We start from the raw sequence: 15,266 nt of genomic DNA, 5'->3' as shown, positions 1-15,266 counted from the left end.
ACATAATAGATCTTAGAAGCATCTGGACTGCAGGGATCCTATTAACGAAAGAAAAGAGAGCCCTTAGGGAAGAGTGAACTGATTTTACTGGCCATCATTGGAAATATAAAAATCATTGAAAGAATAGTAAAAGGTGAATCCAACTTAGATTGAGTCGTACTACGAGTGGAATGTGGGTAAGTTTTGTGGGGGAAAGACCCAGGTGGAGCTATTCAACAGGCTGGTAGGAGAGGCGGGCACTGACAGAGAATTTGGTGAAGACAAACCTGCAGAATTAGGAAAGGCTTGTAATGCCTGCAGAGAGGAATAGACAGGAAGTTCCACTGACAAAATAAAACGACTAAAGAATTGTTAGCCTATTGTGGGCTTCACTGGTTTTGGAGTATAGACAACAGAGTAACCATAGAACTATTTCTTGGGATTCTACAGGGCCAGACATGTGAAATATAATCAAAAAACTTTTAACTCTTGGTTATTATCAAATTGAAGCTATTGATTCTAGTCATAGTGTTTCTAGGTTTTTAATCTATTATGAATTCCAAAGTCTGTTGGAATACCGATGAATAGAGATGAACAAGCTTTGGATACAGTTGATAATAAAAATTACAAGTCACTACTCTAAATTTTTAGAGTAAGTGATTACATGAACTCAAATGGAATAAAATAATTTTAAAAAATCAAAAAAAAACAAAAACAAAAATAAAACACTAAGTATTAGCGTGTCCTAGCCTTTTCAAAGAAACAAATAGTTCAAGTTTGGCCCCTCTTACAGTGAGAAAACAGCAAAGAATACTTTTCTATTTTTTAAGATAAAAAAATATTGATTAATTGACAGATTTATTATTTAGAAATATGATTACTCTGAATTACCTCAGAGGGGTGGTCCTATATTATCTACATCAGTGCTTTACAATAAAATATAATGTGAGTCACATAAGTAATTTTAAATTTTCTAGTGGCTTCATTTAAAATTTAAATTTTCTAGTAGCTTCACTTAAAAAATAAAAATGGTGAAATTAATATCAGTTAAATTTTGCTTATCCCAGTGTATCCCAAACATTATCATTTCAACATGTAATCAATATAAAAAGATTAAGATATTTTACATTTTTTTAAATACCAAGTCTCTGAATCTGAGATTCTGTAAGTATTTATTTTATACTTATAGCACATCTTAATTTGGACTTTCCATGTTTGAAGTACTCAGTAGCCACATGTGGCTGTTGGTTGTACAATATTGGACAGCTCAGAGCTAGAAGACCATGCATTTCATACTAATGTAAAATATTATGAGTTTCTAAACCTGCTTCCACAGTTTGGAAATATACTTTGGGATTTTTCTCAGCCAATATCTCTTTGAAGTTTGTCTAATTAGAAGCATCTAAGTTACAGTGTTTTACCTTGAGGGTTTTTTGGGATGGAGTCAAACCACTTTTTGACTGAAATGGCATTTCTTTGTGGAAGACAGGAAGATCTCAAGTGTTCGAACAAATGAGTTTGTTTTTCTTTCTGTTTGATTTTAGAGATAGTAAATTTTGAATTCTGCTTTAACATTTGCATGGTATTTTTTTTTCCTGTGAAACAGAAAAACATGGCATTCTTGGAAGACCTGGGGGAGTTATAGCTGGAATAATTGCCCCATGTTGGATATGTTTATATAATTATAAGACTTGCATTAATATTGGGTGTGAATACAGCCTCCCAGAGATTTCTTCCATGCTTCCTGCACATGGAAATAGTTGGACGATTTCCTTGCTTTCAAGAATGAGTAGGAGCAGAGAGACCAACTGGACTGATAGGGCTGTTTGGACAGGTGTGAGGGATAGCTCATGCTTGGATGACAGACTGAGTCAGGGCCAGATAGGGGCTTCAGCAGATGCCTTCACAACAGGAAGGTATTTATTATTTATTTAACAAATACTTCTACAATGCTTACCAAGCACTAAAGTCTGTCCAAGTGCTTTGTGAATGTTAACTTGCCTAATCCACATGATAACCCTATGACATAGGTGATAACCCAGTTCACATGAGAAAACTGAGGCACAGAAGGTTAAGTAACTCACCCATGGTCTCATAGCTAGTGACTGGAAGAGCCAGGAATGAAGCCCAGACAATCTGGCTCTATATCTACGCTCTTAACTACTTGCTCCTCTCCGCCACTCCAATCGTGACAGACCCTCCTTCTGGCCCCCTTGGCAGATGTATGTGCCCCACTCCTGAAATCATGAGTCACCTTGGGAAAGAGGTCATTAAGATGATATTGTCTTCCCTCCTTTAGAATGGGAAGTTGAAACAGGAATTTTAAATTACAAAAATAAAAATGCCATATTTTTAACATCTGAGTTACAAACATGATTTTTTTTTTTTTTTTTTTGAGACGGAGTTTCGCTCTTGTTACCCAGGCTGGAGTGCAATGGCACGATCTCAGCTCACCACAACCTCTACCTCCTGAGTTCAGCCAATTCTCTTGCCTCAGCCTCCTGAGTAGCTAGGATTACAGGCACACGCCACCATGCCCAGCGAATTTTTTGTATTTTTAGTAGAGACAGGGTTTCACCATGTTGACCAGGATGGTCTCGATCTCTTGACCTCATGATCCACCCACCTCGGCCTCCCAAAGTGCTGGGATTACAGGCGTGAGCCACCGCACCCGGCCCTACAAGCATGAATTTAATAGCTGCTATACAAATATCATTTGTTACCATCAATAATTGGCCTCTGGAGTCTGTTTATATGCAGACTCTTCTATTCTTGGGAATTATGAAGAATAATGTGTTACATGATGCTGCAAGAAAGGATTGAGAGAATCTTCTGGGTTTAGGGTAGAGATAAAACCCTTTAGCTATCACCACAACTATTGCCTAAATTTGAGCAGCAACTCTTTCTTGCTTTTCTTGTCAAAGGATAAAGACACAAGTCAGGCAGTGCCTTAAGGGAAGCTACTTCTATTGAATATATTTTTGGAAGAGCTATGATTGTCTGAGTTCAGTGTGATTACAAATGTTGGATATGGGCTAGTTCAAGAGGGCAGGGACAAAAGGTTTAAAAACTTCTGCAACAAGGTCAAAAGATACAGAACAATTTTTTAAAAAGTCTTTTTGTGTGAACTTATAATAGAAACACATGCCAAGTCACCTCAGTGTTATTTTTAACTGCAGACACTTAGGTCTGTAGTTTTCTAATTGAGAACCTGATTATTCATTCAGCCCTTATTTTGTGTAAGGAGCTGGTTGCCCTGACACTAAATTATTTTGCACAAAAATCCTATTGCAATAAAGTATTCTTTGGAGTTTTCACATCTTTTAGGAGGGTTGCTGGTCACTTTGACCAAGCTGCTCTATGGTATATTATTTTTCTCTGAGATATTTGAATTCAGCATTACTAATAGCTTTACACCTGTTTCCATAGAAAAAGTTGAAAGGACTGTATTTATGGGAATATTTATATTTATTTTCTGATTGCCTCTAGCTGTATGGAACAGTTGATTTTAGATACATGAGATATATTTTAATTTATCTCTGGGGTAGATTGTGGGAGCAGGAATGGTTAAATTTGAGGGTGTGTAGAACAAGAAGTGTATTAACAAAACCAGATTTGATTAATAGTAACTAATTTATTGAGCAATTCCACATGACAGGCTTTATCCTGATTTCTTTACATTTATGTTTTCAAAGCTCTACCTGTCAATTAGGTACTCTATCAATTAGGCACTATTATCATTCTCTTTTAAAGGCCAAGAAGTTGATACTCAGAGAAGGAAAGTAACTTGCATAAAGTCACATAGCAAATCATGTCAAAGCTTGGATTTGACTTCAAGGTTGTCTAACTTCATGCTTCTAATGATTACCCTCCACTGATAGGATCTAGAATTAACCTTAAAGTAGGAGACAAGAATGTGTGTGTGTGTGTGTGTGTGTGTGTGTGTGTGTGTGTGTGTATGAGAGAGAGAAAGGGTATTGAGAAAGAGTTGGTGTAGAACAGGATTTGGCAAGCTTTTTTTTTTTTTGGAGACAGAGTCTTGCTCTGTGGCCAGGCGCCAGGCTGGAGTGCAGTGGCACGATCTCGGCTCACTGCAACCTCTGCCTCCTGGGTTCAAGCAATTCTCCTGCCTCAGCCTCCCGAGTAGCTGAGACTACAGGCGCGCGCCACCATGCGCAGCTAATTTTTGTATTTTTTAGTAGAGACAGGGTTTCACCATGTTGGACAGGATGGTCTCGATCTCTTGACCTCGTGATCCACCCACCTCGGCCTTCCAAAGTACTGGGATTACAGAAGTGACCCACCGCGCCCGGCCAAGCTTTTTTTTTTTTTTTTTTTTTTTTTTTTTTGAGACGGAGTTTCGCTCTTGTGTACCCAGGCTGGAGTGCAATGGCGCGATCTCGGCTCACCGCAACCTCTGCCTCCTGGGTTCAGGCAATTCTCCTGCCTCAGCCTCCCGAGTAGCTGGGATTACAGGCACGCACCACCGTGCCCAGCTAATTTTTTGTATTTTTAGTAGAGACGGGGTTTCACCATGTTGACCAGGATGGTCTCGATCTCTTGACCTCGTGATCCACCCGCCTCGGCCTCCCAAAGTGCTAGGATTACAGGCGTGAGCCACCGTGCCCGGCGCTTTTTTTCTAAGTGAAAAAACCAGATAGTAAATATTTTAAGTTTTATGGCCACATATGGTCTTTGTTGCATAATTTTTGTTTTTCTAATATTTAAAAAATGTAAAACCCATCATTTTAGCTCTCTATTTATACAAAAATAAGTAACAGGCTGTATTTGGTCTGTGGGCTATACTTTGCTGATCCTTGATTTAGAAACTTCTTATATTCATGTATAATACCAATGAGTGTGAGTTTTGAAAGGAGATTTGAAGAACAGAAATTCCTATGTATAGCTATTTGTCTCTCTCTATATGTATAGCATCCTCTAACTTCAAGTTCTGTAGTAGGAGAAAACCGGGGCTGCATTCTTAGAAAGTGGGAATATTTCACTAAAACTGATAAAGTACAAATGACAACAGATGATTATAGACATATCTTCATATACTTAATGCACATATATATGTTTAAGTGTGAATTGATGTACGTGAATTGATTTCCTAATCTACTACCCAATCTATTCTGTAGATTCTATATTGAAACAGACCAAAGCAGTTATGGAATAAGAGTGTGATGTATATTATAGGATTTTAGTGTGGGAAGAGCTAATAAATTACACTCTCATTTCCCTTCTCAAGTTTTAATCCAATCAAGAAAGGAGTCTGATGAAGATCAAAATGTTGATTTTGTTCTTGATATGGCTGTATGAAAATAGCTTAGGTCTGAGCTTCTAATGATTGAAGGCTGGGATTAGAATCACTCACCTAATCTTAGGCTGCACTGGACAACTGCAGTCCTCTCCACATGGGGCAGAGTCTTTTCTGCCATGTGTGATACACCTCAGGGATGGTGGACCAGGGAAATGTTTTTGCTGGAAGGCAGATCTGGAAGAGAGGAGGAATACGCTCAGCATGTCCAGATCACTTCCTCATCTCAGACTCAATTATCACCTCCAGATAGTCCAAACTTGCCTTAAAAGATATTAAAAGATACTAGCTTTGTGGTCCAAAGTGGAGATCCCAAAGGAGAAATTGGTGCTCAATTGTGAAGGCACGCTGATAGCTATTTTATTTGTCATCATTTTATATAAAAGTAGATGGAAAACAGATATTATGTCAGCTGTTTTAGTCTGACGACATAAGTCTGGTTTGGCTCTATTTGTGTTTTGTCCTGTTAGTGACATTAATGCCAGTCTAATGATTCATTTGTTACTGAAATGCTGAAGTTGATCAGGGCAGTGTCTCTTAGTCTGGTGTCAGCCTGTTGCCCAGGAGCAGTGATAGCTGCCACCCACACCAGCCACACCTGAGAGGCCCAGTGACAGAGCCACAGTCATTACATTTCAATGTGTCCAATTTTAGTCACCAAGATCAGAAAACTGACTGCTGGGGAGGGAGGCTCATTTGGGCTAGCTTAAATTAAAGTGATAGAATGCACTGCATGATTCAGGATTGTAAGACGATGCTATAACTGTGTTGGTGCTTTTGTTTGTATATGTTCATAGAAAATGGCTGAAAATTGGTTCATATAATGCTCATGATACTTTGTGACAAGCTTTGGGATGTTTTTTTCCATCTTTGTATTTTTCTGCATGACTCAAATTTTTCTAATAATTATGAATCATTTTTCACCAAAAGAATCAAGTAGTTATTTATTAATAATTTTTTTTTTGAGATGGAGTCTTGTTCCGTCACTCAGGCTGGAGTGCAATGCAATGGCATGCTCTTGGCTCACTGCAACTTCTGCCCAGTTTCAAGCGATTCTCCTGCCTTGGCCTCCTGAGTAGCTGGGATTACAGGCGTGTGGCACCGCACCCGGCTAATTTTTGTATTTTCAGTAGAGATGGGGTTTTACCATGTCATTCAGGCTGGTCTCGAACTCCTGACCTCGTGATCTCCCCACCTTGGCCTCCCAAAGTGCTGGGATTACAGGCCTGAGCCACTGTGCCTGGTCAGTAGTTATTTTTAAAGGTAAAGTCATGTGGTTTGCTCCACTCCTGTCCTACCCTCCTCCAATCACTCTATTTTTTTTCCTTCCTCTCCTCCCTCCCTTCCTTCCACTCTTCTACATACCACATATTTGGTAAATACTTACTCTATGTCACTGTGCTTGGTGCTGAGGATACAGTGGTAAATAACTCAGACACTGTTTCAACTCTCATGGAGCCTACAGACCAGTGAAACAGCCTAAGAGGCTGAAACTTCAACTGTAGCCTTTGTCCACTTGGAATTCACTGACATTCCCAGATGTGTAGATTTGAATACTTCTCATCAGATTTCATCTGGAAACTTAATCCCATAGAGTATTTTGTCTGATTTGTGAATTGCTTTACATGGAAAACATCTAAAAGGCATGGTTGCATTTATTTTACACTTGATTAATTGCCTTTATTAATAAAAATTTTTTGAAAGAATGTAAAACAGAAGTATAGGGAGTTGGGCAGGACCAGAGGCCCCATTTTGATTAACAGGTAATAACTAAATGTACTCATAGCATGTGTATTTTTTTTGGTCAATATAATAGAACTTTTGAATGGCAGGAGGGCTATGTAACAGTCCAGGAGCCAGAGATTTTTCTTATGTCATTGAATAAGTCAGTTCACCCATGAAATAGTGGTGAATGGCAGCTGAGCATTGGAAGGGATAAGGGCCTTTCAGTTTGGGGTCTTCTTAGGTCATGCATGGCAGAGTCACAGAATGGATAATCAACCCCACATCTGTCATATGCACATATAACAGGGGGCTTGAAATTAGTTAGGTGTGGTTTCAAAAATTCACTTTAGTCTATTTGGTTATGAATCACAATAATTGTGCTAAAATCATTGCTGGCTAAAGTATCCCTACCCATTCCTCTGAGACCAGCTTCTCCTCCTCCCTCCAGTTACTTCTACAGCTTTGGAGATTTAGTCACCATGCACAGATCCTATATTAGTAATGAGGCAGCCTGGGATTTTCATGTGTTTCCTCTGATACACCATTGGAATTGATTTACCTTAATTTATGACTTCTGATTTCACCCCAGGGCATAAATGACTCATGGCTGACCATGTTTCCCTCAGTGAATTTTTAACCTTTCTTTGCTTAATATATTTATGATAAGGGTCAGAGATGCTTCATTCAAAAGCAGCAGGAGGCCTAATGGCTTCTGGGAGTGAAAGCTTCTTTCTTGCCTTTTAATTTCAGAAAGTTTAAGACAACCCAGTGGGGCTGGAGAACAGAGCATGCTGAGGTTCCGTGGAGGTATTATTTGGTTGTCTAGCTGGAATGAAATGATTTAATAGAGTACAGATGACATAAAGTAATACACGAGGTCTAAAAGATCGATTAATAGGTTTCACATGTCAGCATGCAGCCCTCCTCCTGGAAATGGGCATCATCTCTTCCCCATCCTAATAGAGAGGGTGAGATGTCATTGAGATGTCACATTGGAATATGCCTCTTGGTAATGACTGCAGAACGGTGGGATATTTGAATGCTTTGTGTGAGACCGTCTTACTCCTTTCTTCTTGATACAGTGATTGGGGATGGAGGGTGAGTTATAAGGCATAAAAAAAGATAAAGAAATGACAACTCCCCACTGTCACATGCACCCTTAGTGCAGACTCACAATATAGTACAGCTGTGTCACAAAGGAGAGTTAAATTCTGTAAGTTAAAAGTGAAAATATTGTGCATGTTGCTGTGTATATGCATACATCTGAAGAGTTGCTAAAGAGTCTGTAGAAATTCCTCAATAACAGAACACAGTTAGTATAATGTAGCGTATCTATATTTATTGTCCATGAAAAGATCTTGTGGTGGGGGTGCAGTGGCTCATGTCTATAATCCCAGCACTTTGGGAGGCTGAGGCAGCAGGATCACTTGAGGCCGGAAGTTCGGGATCATAGAGAGACCTGGTCTCTACAAAGAAGAAAAAAAAAAAATTAGGCATGCACCATCATGCCTAGCTGTAGTCTCAGCTACTTGGGAGGCTCAGGTGGAAGGATCACTTGGGCTTGGGAGGTTGAGCCTGCAGGGAGGTATGACTGTGCCACTGCTTTCCAGCCTGGGTAACAGAGTGAGACCTTATCTCTGAAAAACAAAAACAAAACAACGACAACAAAAACTTTGATATACTAAGAGAAAAAAGTTTACCTAATTGGATATACATTGTGAGTCTGCTTTTTTAAAAGTATGTATTTGCATGAAAGTTTAGAAATATCTACATTAGAATATTGACAATACTACTGTGCTTATCAATGGGTGGTGAGATTATGGAATGTGTTATTTTTTTAATGGTGTTTCTATAGAGATGTCTTATCTGTGTGATAAGAATATTTGGCCAGGAGTGGTGGCTCACGCCTGTAGTCCCAGCATTTTGGGAGGCTGAGGAGAGTGGATGTTGAGGTCAAGAGATTGAGACCATCCTGGCCAACATGGTGAAACCCTGTCTCTACTAAAAATACAAAAAAAGAAAGAAAAAAAAAAGCTGGGCGTGGTAGCTCGCACCTGTAGTCCCAGCTACTCTGGAGGCTGAGGTAGGAGAATCACGTGAACCCAGGAGGCGGAGGTTGCAGTGAGCCGAGATTGTACCACTATACTCCAGCCTGGCAATTGAGCGAGACTCCATCTCAAAAAAAAAAAAGAATTGTTAAGTTAAAAATAAAATTCCTGGTAAATTGAGTCTGCCTGTTACTACTTAATACAAATTCCATCTGAAGCACAGAACCTTTGTTGAGGCTAAGGGAGATTCACTGCTTCTAACACTGCTGCCTCCTTTGACTATTTGATGGCCAAAGTGACTGAACAGCTGAAGCTTCTTAGAGGTTTCCCAGGGCTCTAGTCAGGGCTCTCAGTGCTATTGTAATAAGCTAAATCATATCCAGTAGAGATAAGATATATATGAGCTTGGAAATTATTCCAGCTGAAAACTTCTATCTCCACCTATCCAAATATGATTGAGTTCTGGTTTCTACACCTTCACAAATATTTCCTTTACGTCTACAGGAAAGAGAGAAGTACTTTCTTGTCTGAGATCTATTTTCATTAAAAAAAAAACAAACCCAAAAACTGTGTTGGATGACCAGCTCAGAAATGTTGGTGTACTTTTCTCTTTAAATGCATTAAAATCTCTTTACTTTTAAAAATCACTTGTTTGAGCAGCTGTGCTATGAGCAGGAAGTCCATTATCTTCATTATCGTCCACTTCAAGTTCACCTGTCCCACGTCTCAACCTCCAACTTCCTAAGAACTCTGGGTCTCATTTGTTTGAATGCGGGGAACCAGCCCTCTCAACCAAAAGCCAAGCAAAGGAAACTGGAGTCTTCCACGGCCACTGTCTCTTGGGCCCACAAGGTGTTGCTGTTGCTGTGGGTTCCCGATGCTTAGCCTGGTCCTTGCACAAGGCAGCGTGCCCAAGCTTGGATTCTAGGATTACTGTTCTCTTGGTGGACTCTCACAAGGCTAGTCATTGTCCTCCAAAGCACAGGACATAGCCATGTGCTGTTCCTGCCCCAAACCCATAGTTTTTGAGCCTGAGTCACCAGCCTAGAATCTCCTGGGAATTTTATTTCACAGGGTCTTTTGTCTTTTCATGCCACTGTGTCTTGATCACATCCTCCCTGGTCCACCCCAACTGGTGAGTCTAACTTTGAACCTCAGAAAGCATGGATGCTCTATTAGACTTCTTATTTCCATTCTCCCAGTGCTCTCAGATTATCTTATGGAAGAACCTAGCAGGAGGCTGGTCAATGTGATCAGGACATCTGTGTTTGCTAATTGACCATGATGGAAGTTAGACTCCTACCCTCCTGGAGAGACTGGGAGATAGGAGAAATATCTTTCTTGATGATTACATTTCAAAGGGATGGTTTCCAGGTCCTTGAGAAAGACATTCTTGGGTCATAAAACATTTACATCTCAAAGGGGCATATAAAAATGTACAACTGGATTTTTTTTTTTTTTTGAAGACAGAGTCTCACTCTGTCACCCAGGCTGGAGTGCTTTGGCAAGATCATAGTTCACTGTAGCCTCAGACTCCCAGGCTCCAAGGGATCCTCCTGCCTCAGCCTCCAGAGTAGCTGAGACTACAGTTGTGTGCCACTATGCCAGGCTATTAAATTTTATTTATTTATTTATTTTTTGTGGAGATGAAGTCTCACTGTTTCCCAGGCTGGTCTTGAACTCCTGGCCTCAAGGGATCTTTCCACTTTGGCCTCCCAAAGTGTGATTACAGATGTGAACCACCATGCCCAGCTCCAATTGCAAATTATATAAAGTAAATGCTCTAAGGGAAGTCAGAGACCTGTGATCAGGAAGAAGCCTGTCTAAGTTTAATCAAGCTGAGGGGAATGTTAAGGTCAACTTGGTGAGCAGCAGCCTTCAAAGAGCCTCAATATAATCACAAAAGGTTCTAACTCATTTCCATGCTCATTCCCAGTGTGGGTGGCTTGCTCTGTACGTACACAGCTAAAGCTGAGTTTTCTACAGCAGGGGCCAACACAAATCTGCCTTATGGCAGTCTGTGCCATATACTTGACATGGCATAAGGTACTGTCTCGAATTTGGTAGTATTCCTCTTTGTGGAGAGTGGATACTTCATACAGTGCTTTAGGTACCGAGGGGATTAAGACCTGACACCTCCTTAATGGGATGCTACACTGCAAGGTGGGGAGTCTGTGCTTCTCTTTTTGGTGACTACTAGGTGGGTTTTCTGCTGCCAAAAACCAAACTGACATCAGTATTCCCTCGACACCTCCAGTTCAGCAACACAAGGAGAATTCACTTCCTTGGAAGTCACCTTGATGCTATTTTCTTTTGTACATGATTTTAAAATATACTGTGATAAATCTCATTTGTTCTCTTATTCAGTGGTTAAAGGCACATGTAAGAGAGTTGGTGAAGTTTATTTAGTTGATAGAATTTTAGAGATGATTTTAAATTCCATATAACCATCTTAAGATTTATATGAGAAGTTATGACCAAAATTATTAGCTCTGTTTAGATCAAGATGCAATAAAGAAAGCTGTCCAATTAGGAACTAGTTCTGTTTCTCTCTGCTTATCAAATTGGGTTCTACAAATATGAATGTTCCTGAGTACCTTCATAAGGGACACGTTGTGTTTGTTCTGTTCATCACCAGTGAGAAGTAACTTGACATTTTCATTGCTAATAACTTCCTTGCAAAGTATATTGACACTTCAGTCATTTTTGAACCAAATCAGCAAATAATGAGGGGCTGTTCTGTGAAATCCACCCACGCAGTTCTTGCTCGCAAATGATGCAGGCTGTCGAGGTTGCCAAGATGCAGATGACATGTGGATAGTGGAATAATAACAGACTACCTAAATAAATATTCAGAACATCAACAGGTTTCATTTGGAGGTGTGTAAATAGCTACAAAACAAACTTGGTGGACATTAATTACTGCAGGAGGTGAGAGGACTAGAAGAACACGCATAAAATGGATCTCAGAAATGAATCTTCCAAGCCTGATTTGTCTTTCCTTGAAACCCATTTGCTTAGTGCTTCGTGCATACATCCACGAGTTATTCTCCCCATATACATGTCCCTTCTCACTTTCCCACTTTCCTGTGACTACCCTTCATTGCAGATAAAAGAATCCACTCTTAATTCCTTCTATTCACCGTCATATATAATACTCCTGCCTCCACACAAGCCCTCCTCTCTGCTGGAAGGTCTTTATTTCAATTGTGATTTTTCTTTGTTCCTTCTACCTTGCTTACTTTTCTAAGTAAAAGTCATGACCTCTTTCAGAAGGTCTACCTAGAGCTCCTTGTCTCCCTTGAGTTTCCTCCATTCTTCACTGTAGAGCAGGCAGGGCATGGGGGTGGCCTGAGTTCAAATATTTCCTCTGCTGGGTTCTATGTAACAAATTTCTTAATATCTCAGAAACAGTTTCCTCATCTTTAAAGTGAGGTTCTCTCGGATTGTTTTTTAACATTATGAGAATTGTGGATGAATGCTACAGGCATATATATTTATATTATATATATTATATATATAATATAAATATATATATATATATAATATATATTATATGCCTTTAAGAAGGCATGGATTTTTTCTTTTCTCACTGAAGTATATTCGTGCCTACACTTGTATCCGGCACACAGTAGATTGTTTTCTAGTGCCTCCCAGTTTTTAAAATATTTTGACAAGAGTTGATAATTGGTAGCAGGAGTAACATTCTGATGTGAGCCACTCTGCTGTTAGAAGCGGAAATCTCATGGTCTGGGGAAAGGCTCCTGTGTTGTTGAACCTGCCCAGTTGTGGATGCAGCCTTATACCAGGAAGCCTAGCCCTGACCTAAAGCAAATTCCCAGGAGAAGTCTTTCCTAGGATTTGAATTTGCAGTAACAGCTGTGAACATTCTAGCAGCACTTTGATCATGTATGATACTGCAAACAGGACCCAACCCCTGCAACTCGCCACAAAAAAGTGGAAAACTCTAGAACAGATTGATTTTTTTTGCTTTTGTTTTAAACATTTTTAAATTAAAAATTAAATTTACATATAATAAGATGGGGCTTTTTTGGTGCATAGTTCTTTCACATTCATAGTCTCTTTTTCAATAATTATTTGGTGAATGAATGAGTCAAGTCAATATAGTACTTGACACAAAGTTGGCTCTCAGTGTACACTTGTATATATGTAAGTCTATATGCGCTCACTCTGGCTACAGCTAGCACTCTGCATAGTTTTTTGGTAGCACATATCTCACTAAACCTGTGCCACCATTAGACTTGGTTTAACAGTGCCTTGTTCTGGGTCCTGTGCTTCAGACTATTCATTGTGTGGTCCACCGATAGACATCTTGTGGGAATGGTTAGAAATGAAAATTCTTGGGCTGCACCCCAGACCCACCAAAGCCTCATCTCTGGGGGTAGAGTTCAGGAATCCATGTTCTACCACACTCTCTAGGTCCTGCTCATGCAGGTGTTTGCCAAGCACTGGTTTACAGGGCCCTGCTGTGTCCTTTTTATAATGTCCCTCTTGATGGGTGCCCCATCCTTGAACACACTTCAAACCTGGGCTCCAAAACCCTCTGCCCCAAGTCTATTTCCAAGACATTTGTAGGTCTTTTTATTTGATCCATCAAGGGACAGCTATTTGCAGGGGATGTGGATAGAGTTTGGACATGTGAAGGTGTCCGCAGGTGTGTGCCAGATCCCTTGCCAGGCAGCCTGGAGCTGGGGGAAGGAAGAGGAGGGCAGTAAGCCACAGATTGTTTTTTTTTTTTTTTCTTTCTGTTCTGCTAGTTCTAAATTTGAATCTGCCTTCCAGGTAATTTTATACTTACTAAGATTATAGGAAAGAACATATTTTATTTAACTGCTTGCTAGCTTGAATTATATAATTTAGGCATTCTAATATATAATATGCAGGCCCCTATTTTTACCCTCAGCCTCAGGCCTGCAAATGTCAAGGTTTAGCTTCTCCTAAATTCTTACTGTTTCCTTTCTGTAAGGTTTCTTGGGTTCTTGCCGAGTTTAAAATGAAGAAACTGAGGCCAGCACAAGAAGATCCAATGCGAAGGATTTATTTGGCTCCTGGGCAAGGTTCTGCGGTCCTACAGGAGGGGCCGGAGAAGTCACACAGACTCCTCTCAGATGTGGGATTTTTATAGGGAGTGGAGGCATTCGATTGGTTGTGGGAGAGCAGGGTGTGGGAAAGACAGGACTGCTATTGGGTAGGGTTACAAGGCTGTTTGCATATAGGACTCGACTGCTATTGGCTAGAGTTACAAGGCTTCATTTGCATACAAGACTCGACTGCTATTGACTAGAGTTACAAGACTTCGTTTGCATACAAGACTCGACCGCTATTGGGTAGGTTTACAAGACTTCGTTTGCATCCTGGTGGGGTTCCTTAAGGGAAGGCTAGGCTGTGCGAGAGGGTGAACATGTCCGAGCTCTCGGAGAAAAAGTGGGGCGTTTATGTCCGAGCTCCCAGCGAGGCGACCGGCCTTACACTTTCTATGTTTTCCACTGGGCTGGGAACTCCTTGGTGGCAAGGACTAGGGCTTCTTTGACTCTGTAACTCTATTGTCTTGTACAGTGCCTGGTATAAGTGACTTAGTAAATGTGTGTTGATAGGTGAATAAATGAATGAATTCTTTTATGGAGGTTGGGGCTGTCAGGGAAGACTGTGGGGGAGGTGCTGGACCAACATGGTTGTTCCTGGGTAGGGTTGGTGAGACATGGAGTTGAGGTGTCCTTGAACAGGCACCATTTTCTACTGTTGTCACATAAATTCTTGGAATGAAGAAAAATTAAGAGAGTATAGCATTGACATGATATTGAGGGATTGTGTTATAGAAGCTTCTCTTCCTGGGTCCGTGAGGGGTGTGGTTTCAAATGCAGGGATACCTTTGAGCACCTCCTCCATGCCTCCATCCAGGAACCAGAGGGGTTTCAAATGCAAAGTTTTTTATCTGACTTTCTCGGGCTGGCCAGGTAGGGAAAGCCAGGTGGGGCTCCTTTGTCCCAAAATCCCCAGAAAAGCTTCAGGAAGAGGAGGCTCTGTAACTCACAGTTGTGGACCAAGTAGCCAGTCCAATATCAGAGTCAAAGATCAATCACTCCAGAGGAAGTTTGAAAGAACTCCTCTTATTAGAAGAGAACATGAAGGGGGAGGAAATAACTCAAGGGTTAAAACTCCAGTTGCTCTTACCTATA

General features: G+C 40.4%; 1 non-coding gene across 1 annotated transcript; it reads left to right on the top strand.

The window, feature by feature from the left end:
- The first annotated feature begins 12,814 nt into the window (after positions 1-12,814).
- On the top strand, positions 12,815-12,998 carry LOC135269824 (small Cajal body-specific RNA 16). Its single transcript, XR_010338074.1, has one exon. It is a non-coding gene; the product is annotated as a small Cajal body-specific RNA 16 (non-coding RNA).
- Positions 12,999-15,266: the final 2,268 nt, after the last annotated feature.

Source organism: Aotus nancymaae, unplaced genomic scaffold (assembly GCF_030222135.1).
Source record: "Aotus nancymaae isolate 86718 unplaced genomic scaffold, 86718_ANA_hifiasm-v0.15.2.pri h1tg000057l, whole genome shotgun sequence".
NCBI lineage: Eukaryota > Metazoa > Chordata > Mammalia > Primates > Aotidae > Aotus > Aotus nancymaae.
Note: the sequence above shows the minus strand (reverse complement) of the source record. Positions and strands in the feature narration are given on the sequence as shown.